The 12834-nt window shown below is 40.1% G+C and overlaps 1 pseudogene; it reads left to right on the top strand.

Annotated features, from left to right (window-relative positions):
• Window positions 1-505: 505 nt before the first annotated feature.
• Window positions 506-12762, top strand: LOC128176389 (uncharacterized; annotated as a pseudogene).
• Window positions 12763-12834: the final 72 nt, after the last annotated feature.

Genomic DNA, 12834 nt, shown 5'->3' with positions numbered 1-12834 from the left:
ACAACAGGACATCTACATGGGAAAATTATCACTGGACCATCTACTGGAGGACCAACAACAGGACATCTACATGGGAAAAATATCACTGGACCATCTACTGGAGGACCAACAACAGGACATCTACATGGGAAAATTATCACTGGACCATCTACTGGAGGACCAACAACAGGACATCTACATGGGAAGATCATCACTGGACCATCTACTGGAGGACTAACAACAGGACACTTACTGGACGATCATCACTGGACAACCTATTGGACTTTCATAAGGACACCTATTGGACGATCATCAGCTGGACCATCTACTGGAGGAACAACAACAGGACATCTATGGGAAGATCATCACTGGACCATCTACTGGAGGACCATCAACAGAACATCTATTGGAAGACCATCTACTGGAGGACCAACGACAGGTCATCTATGGGAAGATCATCACTGGACAATCAACTTGAGAAACATCACTAGGACACTTATTGAAAGACCATTACTGGACCATCATCACTGGATCATCTGCTGGAGGAACAACAACAGGACTTCTACATGGGGAGATCATCATTGGACCATCTACTTGAGGACCAACAACAGGACACTCATTAGAAAACCGTCAATTGGACAATATACTGGAGGACCAACAACAGGACATCTACATGGGAAAATTATCACTGGACCATCTACTGGAGGACCAACAACAGGACATCTACATGGGAAAAATATCACTGGACCATCTACTGGAGGACCAACAACAGTACATCTACATGGGAAAATTATCACTGGACCATCTACTGGAAGACCAACAACAGGACATCTACATGGGAAAAATATCACTGGACCATCTACTGGAGGACCAACAACAGGACATCTACATGGGAAGATCATCACTGGACCATCTACTGGAGGACTAACAACAGGACACTTACTGGACGATCATCACTGGACAACCTATTGGACTTTCATAAGGACACCTATTGGACGATCATCAGCTGGACCATCTACTGGAGGAACAACAACAGGACATCTATGGGAAGATCATCACTGGACCATCTACTGGAGGACCATCAACAGAACATCTATTGGAAGACCATCACTGGACCATCTACTGGAGGACCAACGACAGGTCATCTATGGGAAGATCATCACTGGACAATCAACTTGAGAAACATCACTAGGACACTTATTGAAAGACCATTACTGGACCATCTACTGGAGGACCAACAACAGGACTGGAGGAACATCAACAGGACAATTATTGGTAGATTAACAACTGGACAACTTATTTGAGGACTTTCATAAGGACACCTATTGGAAGATCATCAGCTGGACCATCAACTGGAGGAACAACAACAGGACATCTATGGGAAGATCATCAACTGGACCATCTACTTGAGGACCTACAGCAGGACACTTATTGGAAGATCATCAACTGGACCATCTACTGGAGGACAAACAGCAGAACCTAATGGGGGGGAAAGAAGCAGAGCATCTCAGAAAAGGATATTGGGGGATCTTTATAAAACTTGACATCTACAGAGGACTATCAACAGGACATACTTTGAGGACCATCAATGTGACATCTACTAAGGGTTTATCAATATGACACCAACTGGATGATCATCAGCAGAATTGCTACAAGGGGCCCATCAACATGACATCAACTGGGGAATCATCAGGGGGACTTGTCGTGGAGAAAGATCATCAGGCCACCTAAGGAAAAAGAACTTTGGCAACAAGATTTCTTGGTAAGCAGGGGCAGGTACTAGTATTTTTGCTTTTATTTGCAGAAGGCAGGAGAAGTGCCATCATGAATGTCTACCACGTTGCAAACATATCCTGCAGGAGTACACACTGGTTGCCCCTCTGACAGAATGATAAAGCATGCACAAGATGGATTTGAGTTGGAGTTTTGAAAGGAATGGGAGAGGTATTTTTATTGTAGAGAATATCGACTTGAGGAGTAAACATGATGCAATTTTGGTGGAAGATGACGTCACTGGTTCGTAAGGGATCTACTGGTGGACAATGAACAAGGCATCTTCTGTAGGACAATAGACAATACATAGAAGATGGATTGGAGTTGGAGTTTCTTATTCAAAAGGAGAGGTAATCTATTGTAGAGAACATCGACTTGAGGGGTGAACATGATGAAATTTTGGTGGAAGAAGACATGACTGTTACATTTGGGATCTACTGGTGGGCAATTAACATGGCATCTTTAGTAAGACAATATAAGGGGCAACTATGGTTGACTTCCAACAGGACAGAGTACAACTGGTAGATCAACAACTAGAGTACCATCAACAGAAGACTCATCAGCAGTTAATCAACAACACCCTAATTAAGATAGAACCTTTGAGCAAATATTTAAAGGTACAATAATTACAAAGAATTATCAGCAAATCATATGAAAGAAAACATATAGCAATAGTAAATATAAAGACAATTAGATTCTTCTTATAAAGGAAAGAATTTTACATTTTACAGAAAAGCAAACAAACATTTACTAGAGAACCAACAACAGAACACCTATTGAAAGATCATCAACTGGACCATCTACTGGAAGACCAACAACAGAACACCCATTAGAAGATCATCACTGGATCATCTACTGGAGGAACAACAACAGGACTTCTACATGGGAAGATCATCACTGGACCATCTCCTTGAGGACCAACAACAGGACACTCATAAGAAGACCGTCAATTGGACCATCTACTGGAGGAGCAACAACAGACATCTACATGGGAAAATTATCACTGGACCATCTACTGGAGGACCAACAACAGGACATCTACATGGGAAGATCATCACTGGACCATCTACTGGAGGACTAACAATAGGACACTTACTGGACGATCATCACTGGACAATCTATTGGACTTTCATAAGGACACCTATAGGACGATCATCAGCTGGACCATCTACCGGAGGAACAACGACAGGACATCTACATGGGAAGATCATCACTGGATCATCTACTTGAGGACCAGCAACAGGACAATCATTAGAAGACCAACAACTGGACAATCTACTGGAGTACCAACAACAGGACATCTACATGGGAAGATGATAACTGGATCAACCACTGGAGGACCAACGACAGGACATCTACATGGGAAGATCATCATTGGACCATCTACAGGAGGACCAACAACAGGTCATCTATCGGAAGATCATCAACTGGACAACCTATTAGAGGACTTTCATAAGGACACCTATTGGAAGATCATCAGCTGGACCATCTACTTGAGGACCAACAGCAAGACACTCATTAGAAGACCATCAACTGGACCATCTACTGGAGGACCAACAACAGGACATCTAAATGGGAAGATTATCACTGGACCATCTACTGGAGGAACAACAACAGGACACTTATCGGAAGATCATCACTGGACAACCTATTGGACTTTCATAAGGACACCTATTGGATGATCATCAGCTGGACCATCTTCTGGAGGAACAACAACAGAACACCTATTGGACAATCATCACTGGACCATCTACTGGAGGACGAACAACAGGTCATCTATGGGAAGATCATCACTGGACAATCAACTAAATAAACATCAGTAGGACACTTATTCAAAGACCATCACAGGACCATCTACTGGAGGACCAACAACAGGACATCTACAAGGAAAGATCATCACTGGACCATCTACTGGAGGAACAACAACAGGACATCTACATGGAAAGATCAGCACTGGACCATCTACTGGAGGAACAACAACAGGACAATTATTGGTAGATTAACAACTGGACAACCGATTTGAGGACTTTCATAAGTACACTTATTGGAAGATCATCAGCTGGACCATCAACTGGAGGAACAATAACAGGACATCAATGGAAGATCATCAAATGGACCATCTTCTGGAGGACCAACAACAGGACACTTATTGGAAGATCATCAACGGACCATCTACTTGAGGACCAACAACAGGACATGTATTGGTAGGTCATCAACTGGACCATCTACTGAAGGACAAACAACAGGACCTAATGGGGGAAAAGAAGCAGAGCATCTCAGAAAAGGATATTGGGGGATCTTTATAAAACTTGACATCTGTCAACAGGACATACCTCGAGTAGTAAGGAAAGTATTTTATAGTTTTCAGAAAAACAAAATAACATCAACTAGATTACCAACAACAGAACACCTATTGGAAGGACTTAACTTGGACCGGTATCTACTGGAGGACCAACAACAGGACACTTACTAGAAGTTCATCAACTGGACTATTTCCTGGAGGACCAACAACAGGAAACCTATTGAAAAATCAACTGGACAATCCACTGGAAGACCGACAACAGGACATTTATGGAAAGATCATCACAGGACCATCTACTGGAGGACCAACAACAGGAAATCTATGGAATAATCATCAACTGGACCATCTACTGGAGGACCAACAACAGTACATTTATGGGAAGATCATCACTGGACCATCTACTGGAGGACCAACAATAGAACGCCTATTGAAAGATCATCAACTGGACTATCCACTGGAGGACCAACAACTGGACTCTTATTGGAAGATCATCAGCTGGACCATCCACTGGAGGACCAACCACAGGACATTTATGGGAAAATCATCACTGGACTTATTACTGGAGGACCAATAACAGGACACCTATAAAAAGATCATCAACTGGACCTTCTTCAAGAGGACCAACAACAGGACACCTATTAAAATAGTTGCAGGACTTTAGACCCCAGTCTGATAGAATTCGCATGGATGACCACGAAGCTACAGTGCTACCTGTTGAAAAAATTGTAGATTTATTGCGCAGAAAAAAGTGCGCTAAAATTTTTAACTGATTAATCATATTTATGCGCAAATTCTGTGGATACAATTAGTACCAATATATTCTTCATGCAATTTACTACTGAAATCGTCTTTACTTGCCTTTGACATTCTGTCAAACACTATCACTAGCCCCGTTAATTGAAGTGGTGCAGTTTGTTTACATGTAAAATGGAGACTCAATATCTAAATGTAAATTTAACAATCTTTGATATTCCAAGCTCGGTATCATGTTTCGGAGAAAGTCTGAGCCAAGTAAAGAGAAGATATCAGTGCTGAATTACATGAAAAAATTTATGGTTCTAACTGGTTTTACAGAATTTGCGTATAAATAATGTTAATCAGTCCATAACTAGCACATTGTTTTTTTTTGCATTAAGTACAAAATTTTTTCAATGGTGGCACTGTAGCTCCCAGGTTTCTAACCAAATTTTTATAGACTGGGAGCTGCAGACCTGCAGCTACTATTAGAAAATCATCACTCAGACCATCTACTGGAAGATCAACAAAAGGACACTTTTTGGAAGATTATCAACTGGACCATCTACTGGAAGACCAACAACAAGACACCTATTAAAAGATCATCAACTAGACCATCAACTGGAGGACCAAAACAGAACACCGATTGGAGGGAAAATCAAAAACTGGACCATCTATTGGAGGACCAACAGCATAACACCTATTGAAAGATCATCAATTGGACCATCTACTGGAGGATCAACAAGAGAACACCCATTGGAAAATCATCAATTGGACCATCTACTGGAGGATCAACAACAGGACACCTATATGATGGTCATCCACTTGACCATTTACTGAAAGACTAATAACAGGACATTTTTGGATGATCATCGACTGGACCATCTTCTGGAGGTCCAACAACAGGTCACTTTTTTGGAAGATCATGAACTTGACTATCTACTAGAGGACCAACAACAGGACATTTACTGGAAGGTCATCAGCTGGCTTAATTATTGCAAGACCAACAACAGAACTCCTACTGGAAGATTATTAACTGGCATCTATTAAAGAAGAACAGCAGATTAGAAGATCATCATGATGACCATCTATTGAAGGACCAGCAACAGGACACCTATTAGAAAATCATCGTCTGGACCTTCTACTGGAGGACCAACAACAGGACATCTTTTGGAAGATCAACTGGACCTTCTACTGAAGTACCAACAACAAGGACACTTACCGGAAGATCATCAACTGGACCAGCTACTGGAGGACCACCTATTTGAGGAACATCAACCAGGTTACTTACTGAAAGATCAACAACAAGACACCAATTCAAAGATCATTAACTAGACCAGCTACTTGAAGACCAAAAACAGGACACTTACTGGAAGATTATCAACTGGACCTTGTACTACAGGACCAACAACCTGACACCTATTGGAAGATCATCAACTATACAATCTACTGGAGGAACAACAACAGGACACCTATTAGAATATAAGCAACCAGACACTATACCAGAGGACCAACTACCTGACACCTATTGGAAGATCATCAACTGGACCTACTTCCAAAGGAACAACAACAGAACACCTATTGGAAGATCACCAACTGGACCAGCTACTGGAGGACCAACAAAGGAACACATTTTGGAAGACCAACAACAGGAACATCTACTGAGAGACCAATAACATGACTTTGGGAAGATAATTAACTGGACCATATACTGGAGGACCAACAACAGGACATTAACTTGAAGGTCATCAGCTGGACTAATTACTGAAGGACCAACAACAGAACTTCTACTGGAAGATTATTAACTGTCATCTACCAGAGAGCCAACAATAGGACTATTAGAAGACCAGCAATTAGACCATCTTATGGAGGACTAACAACAGGACACTTTTGGAAGATCATCAACTGAACCAGCTTCTGGAGGACAAACAACAGAACACTTACCAGAAAATCATCAACTTGAGCCTGCTACTGGAGGACCAACAACAGGATACCTACTGGAAGATCATCAACTAGACCATCTACGGAGGAACAACAACCTAACACCTATTGGAAGATCATCAACTTGTCCATCTACTGGAGGAAGAACATCCTGACACCTATTGGAAGATCATCAACTGGACCATCTACTGGAGAACCAACAACACAAAACCTATTTGAAATTTATCAATGGGACCTTTTACTAGTGGATCAACAACCTGACATCTATTAGAGGATCACCGCCTTGACCATCTACTGGAGAACCAACAACAGGACACTTACTGGAAGATCATCGACTGGACCATCTACTGGAGGACCAACAACAGAACACCTTTTGGAAGATCAACAACTGGAACATCTACTGAGAGACCAATAGCATGACTTTTGGAATATCATTAACTGGACCATCTACTGGATGACCAACAACAGGACATTTACTTGGTCATCAACTGGACTAATTACTGAAGGACCAACAACAGAACTTCTATTGGAAGATTATTAACTGGAATCTACCAGAGAGCCAACAATAGGACTTTTAGAGGAACAGCAATTAGACCATCTTCTGGAGGTCTAACAACAGGACACTTTTTGGAAGATCATCAACTGGACCAGCTTCTGGAGGACAAACAACAGAACACTTACCAGAAGATCATCAACTTGAGCCTGCTACTGGAGGACCAACAAGAGGACACCTACTAGAAGATCATCAACTAGACCATCTAGTGGAGGAACAACAACCTAACACCTATTTGAAGATCATCAACTTGTCCATCTACTGGAGGAAGAACATCATGACACCTAATGAAAGATCAACAACTGGACGATCTACTGGAGAACTAAAAACACAAAACCTATTGGAATTTTATCAATGGGACCTTTTACTGGAGGATCAACAACCTGACACCTATTGGAGGATCATCAACTGGACCTACTGCTTCAAGAGGAACAACAACAGAACACGTATTGGAAGATCATCGCCTTGACCATCTATTGGAGGACCAACAACAGGACACCTACACCAGATCATCAGCTGGAACATCTACTGGAGGACCAACAAGAGGACTCCTATTGGAAAATCATCAACTGGACCATCTACTAGAGGACCATTAGCAGGAAATCAACTGAAGGGCCAACACAAGGAAATCATTTAGAGGATCATCAGCTAAATACCATTAAAGACAATTGACAGGACTTCTACAGGAGGACCCCCATTTGAACATCTATTGTTAATATTCAATAAGATCATCTACAGGGGGACCATCAAAATTAACCAAAAACCATTAACAGGGAGTGAGAAGGAACATCTACAACACAAGATTTCCTGGAAAGCAGTGGCAGGTACTAGTATTTTATGCTCTTACTTGCAGAAGGCAAGAGAAGTGCCAAAATTAACCAATAGAAGAGGCAATCTATTGAAGAGAACATCCACTTAAGGTCTCAACATGATGCAATTTCTGGGAAAGATGATGCCACTTGTTCTTTGGAAATCTACTGGTGGACAATTAACAAGGCTTCTTTCATTAGGATATTGTTAAGGGCAACTTTGGTTGATTATCAACAGGACACAGTCCTACTGGTAAATCATCAACAAGGGTATCGTCAACAAAGATCCATCAGCAATCATCAATCAACAAGAGATTTACTGACGATCAAATTAAGAAACAATAAATTAATACTTTCAGGTACAATAATTACAGAAAATTATCAAAAAATCATATTAAAGAAAACACATAACAATAGTAAATGCTAATACTATTACAGTATTTTTTAAAGAAAACTATTTTATAGTTTAAAGGGAAAAAAACGAAAAAAAAACAGACTGGGGAATCATCAAAACAAAATCTACTAGAGAACCAACTACAGGATACCTACTGAAAGGACCATCTACTGGAGGACCAGCAGCAGGAAATCAACTGAAAGGCGATCAAGAGAATCATCAGCTGGACATCTTCTAGTTTTAAATTTCATAAGCACATCTTCTGGAGGACAATCAACAGGATATCTATTGGACATATTCTGGTGTATAATTAAGAATACCATTTACAGGAGGACTATCAGCTTGACTATTTACTGTAGGATCATAATCAGGGCTACGCAAAAGGACATCAACCTGAGAATCATCAACATCTATTGGATCATCAACTGGATAATTACTGGGGTATGAATAGTACACCTACTGGAGGACTATCAACTTACAGGACATCAACCCAAAGAACATCAACTGGGCCATCTACTAGAGGCCCAACCATAATAAAGATTCTGGACCATCTGTTCAAGAACCATCAACAGGATACCTTCTGGAGAACTATTAATTAAACATCAATAACTACTAGTCCATTAACTTGAGCACCATTTACAAGGCTCTCTACTAAAGAATCATCATCAGGACTAATTAGCATGCCATCTTTTGAAGGATCATCAGCAGGACATCAGTTTATCATTGGGACATCTACTGGAGGACGATCAACAGGACTTCTACTAGAGAATCATCAAACAAACATATACTGGAGAATCAACAATTGGACCATGTACTACAGACTATATATTAAGAATTGTCATTAGGAACATCAACTGAATAAAAATATGCATCAAGATTATCACAAACTATAGATCTACTGGTGGACCATCAACTGCACATCCACTGGAAAACCAAAAATAGGACACATACCAAAGTTTCCTCAACTGAAAGGACTTTTGAAGGATCATAAGCAAAGTACCAACAACAGGAACTAAAGGACCTTTTTTATACGACCATTTTAAAGATATCTACTGGAGGACCTTCAGCAGGAAATCAACTGGAAGGCCATCAACAGAACATCATATAAAGAATCATAATCAGGACTCTTCGTAAAGTACACTCAATAGAATAAATACTTGAAATTAACCAACAAGACATTGATTGAAAATCTATTCATAGGGCATCTTTTGGAGGACTATCATCTGAAGGATCATTAAAAGAAGACACCTACTGGATGATCAACAACTGAACTAGCTGTGGATCTGTAGCTCACTAGTCTGAAATAAACAAGAAACTGTTTGGTACACAATAAATCAACATTTTTTATGTGTGGTGCTGTAGCCCTCTGGTCGTCCATCCAGATTTCTTTTAGGTTAGTGGCATACAGATCTGCAGGTACTGGAGGATCGAAATTGGATGATATACTGGAGGAAAGAAAACAGGACACCTACTTGGCAACTGGACCACCAAACTGCTGGAAGATCATAAACTGGAAAATCTATTATAGGGCCATTAACTGGAATTACAATTAGTAGTTCATAAGGACCATCTACTGGAGGATCATTCACACAACACATTAACTGGATTTTTATCAACTAAAGGACCAACAGGACACCAACTGGACGATCACAAACTTAATTATCTACTGGAGGACCACCTAAAGAGGATAATCATCAGAATCACCTACAGGAAGATCATTAACAGGACATCTACTGACTGAATATCTGCTTTACATCTACTGTTGTACAACAACAGGACAACTACTGGAGGACTATCAACAGGACCACCTTCTGGAGAATCATCTTGAAGGACCATCAACAGGGCATATACTGGTAAGCCATTAACTAATTATTAAGGATCTTAATCAAACCATCTAATGGAGGACCATCATCAGGACTAATACTGGTTAGCCATAAAATAGACATCTACTGGAAGACAAACTACAGACACCGACTTGTGGATCATCAGCTGTAAAATCATCATTAGGCAATCTACTACTGCACCATCAACATTGACCATAGGATCAACAACAGGACTTCTGCTAGGTAATTGGACCACCAAACTGCTGTAGGATCATCAGGTGGACATTCTACTAGAGGGCATCAACTTGAAGTTCAATTAGAAGCTCATCAGGACCATCCACTGGAGGATTATTAACAGAACATTAACTGGAGATATATTAACTCTACTTCAACTAAAGGACCTACAACAGGACACCGACTTGAAGATCAACAACAGGGCCTCTACTGGAAGATCAACAACTAAGTTATTTACTCAAAGACCATCTATATAGGATAATCATCAGAACCATCTGAAGGAAGATCATCAGCAGGATTTCTACTGGAGATCGTCAACTGGACAATCAACGGAAGTGCCAAATGGAACATAAATTGAAAATCATCAACAGGTCCCTTGTTAGAGGATTATCAACTCAACATCAACTGGAAAACCTACAACAAGACACCTACTGGAGGATGAACAACTAAATTATCTACTGGAGGACCATCTTTTAGAGATTTATACGAACCATCTAATTGAGGATCATCAACAGGATATCTACTGGAGGTTCAACAACTTGACCAACCACTGGAGGATCATTCACATGACATTACTTGGGGACCATCTACTAGAGGATCATCATCATGATCATCTTCTACAAAAAAAACAGGACATCTTATAAGAGGATTAATAATAAAACTTTCTTCGATTGATCATCAACTCTCAAAATTCTATTGAAGAACCAACAACAGGACACTAACTTGGTGAACAACAACAAGAAAATCTCATTGAGGATCAACAACTCAACTATCTACCATTGTATGAGCAATCTAATAGATGATGATCATCAGGACCATTAACCTGAAAAGAAAGATTGGACATCCATTTCAAGGATCATCAACAGAACATCAACTGGAGAACCATCAACTGGATATCTATTGAAGGACCAGCAACAAAAAATACCTTGTGGGGGTTCAACAACTTGTCCATCATCTGGAGGATCAGTAATTAGACCATCTGGTTGAGGGCAATCAACTGAAACATCTACTAGAGAATCATCAAAATCATCTACTGGTGGATAATCCGCAAGATAAATAATGGAAGATCATCAACTGGACATTTAGCAGGTAATTTTTTAAGAGTATCAGTAGGACCTTGAATAAAAGACCATTTCTATGACATCAATTAAAGGACAATCGATAGAAGACATACTGCAGGATCAGTAACTTTACATTTATTTTAGAGCTATCAACAGGATATCAACTGAAAGACCAACAACAGGGCACCTACTGGAGGACCATCAACTTGATCAGCAGGACAACTATTGAAGTATCATCAGCAGGGATCTACTGGAGGACCATCAACAGGAAATATTTTGAATGGATCACCAGCAGGGGAAATTTCTAGAGGATAATAAATAGGACACCTACTGGAGGATAATTTTATCTGGACATTTATGGGATCATCATCATCATCATAATATCTTCTGGAAATCCAACAACACCTTTTAGAGGATGCCAACTGGACCATCTACTGGAGGACTATCAGCTGAGGAATCATCAACAGACTACAGGAACATCAACTAGACATCAACTTGAAGACAAACTGGGTACCTACTAGGGGACAGACAACTGAAATAATTTAATGGAGAATCATTAAATGGGCAATCTATTAGAGGATTATTATTGGGACCATCTACAAGAAAAAGGGAAACAGGACATCAAATTAAGCAATCGTCTACATAATATCTACTGAAAGACCATCAACTGGACATCTACGAGAGGATCAACAACAGGATGCCTACTGGAGGAACAACAACTGAAATAATGAATGGAGGATCTTTAACTTAATATCTACTAAAGGACCATCAACTGGACATCTACTAAAGGATCAACAACAGGACACTTATAGGAGGAACAACAACTAGACCACCCTATGGAAAAACAACTGGACCATTAAGTTGAGGATCATTCACTGGACAATCTACTGGAGTACCATAATCAGGACATCAACTTGATAACCGTCACAGGACATCTTCTAGAGGACTATAAGCAGGACATCGTCTTGAGAAACATCATCAGGACCATCTGTAAGAGGAACATTGACAGGACATTTAATTTGGAGCAATCCAATGAACTATTTATGGGATAACCACCAACACCAAAGGCTGTTGGATCAAACCATATAACTATTAAGTCAAGACTTACTGTTTTCTTGTATTTTAATGTAAAATGTTAAATAAATATTGCAATTTTTAGCACTGTATTGTTTGGTTGGTTGAAGTAAGGACAAATTGTCAGGTGAAAATCAAGAGTCAAGTGACAATTTG

Source organism: Crassostrea angulata, chromosome 3 (assembly GCF_025612915.1).
Source record: "Crassostrea angulata isolate pt1a10 chromosome 3, ASM2561291v2, whole genome shotgun sequence".
Taxonomy (NCBI): domain Eukaryota; kingdom Metazoa; phylum Mollusca; class Bivalvia; order Ostreida; family Ostreidae; genus Magallana; species Magallana angulata.
This window is presented reverse-complemented; position numbering and strand designations above follow the sequence as displayed.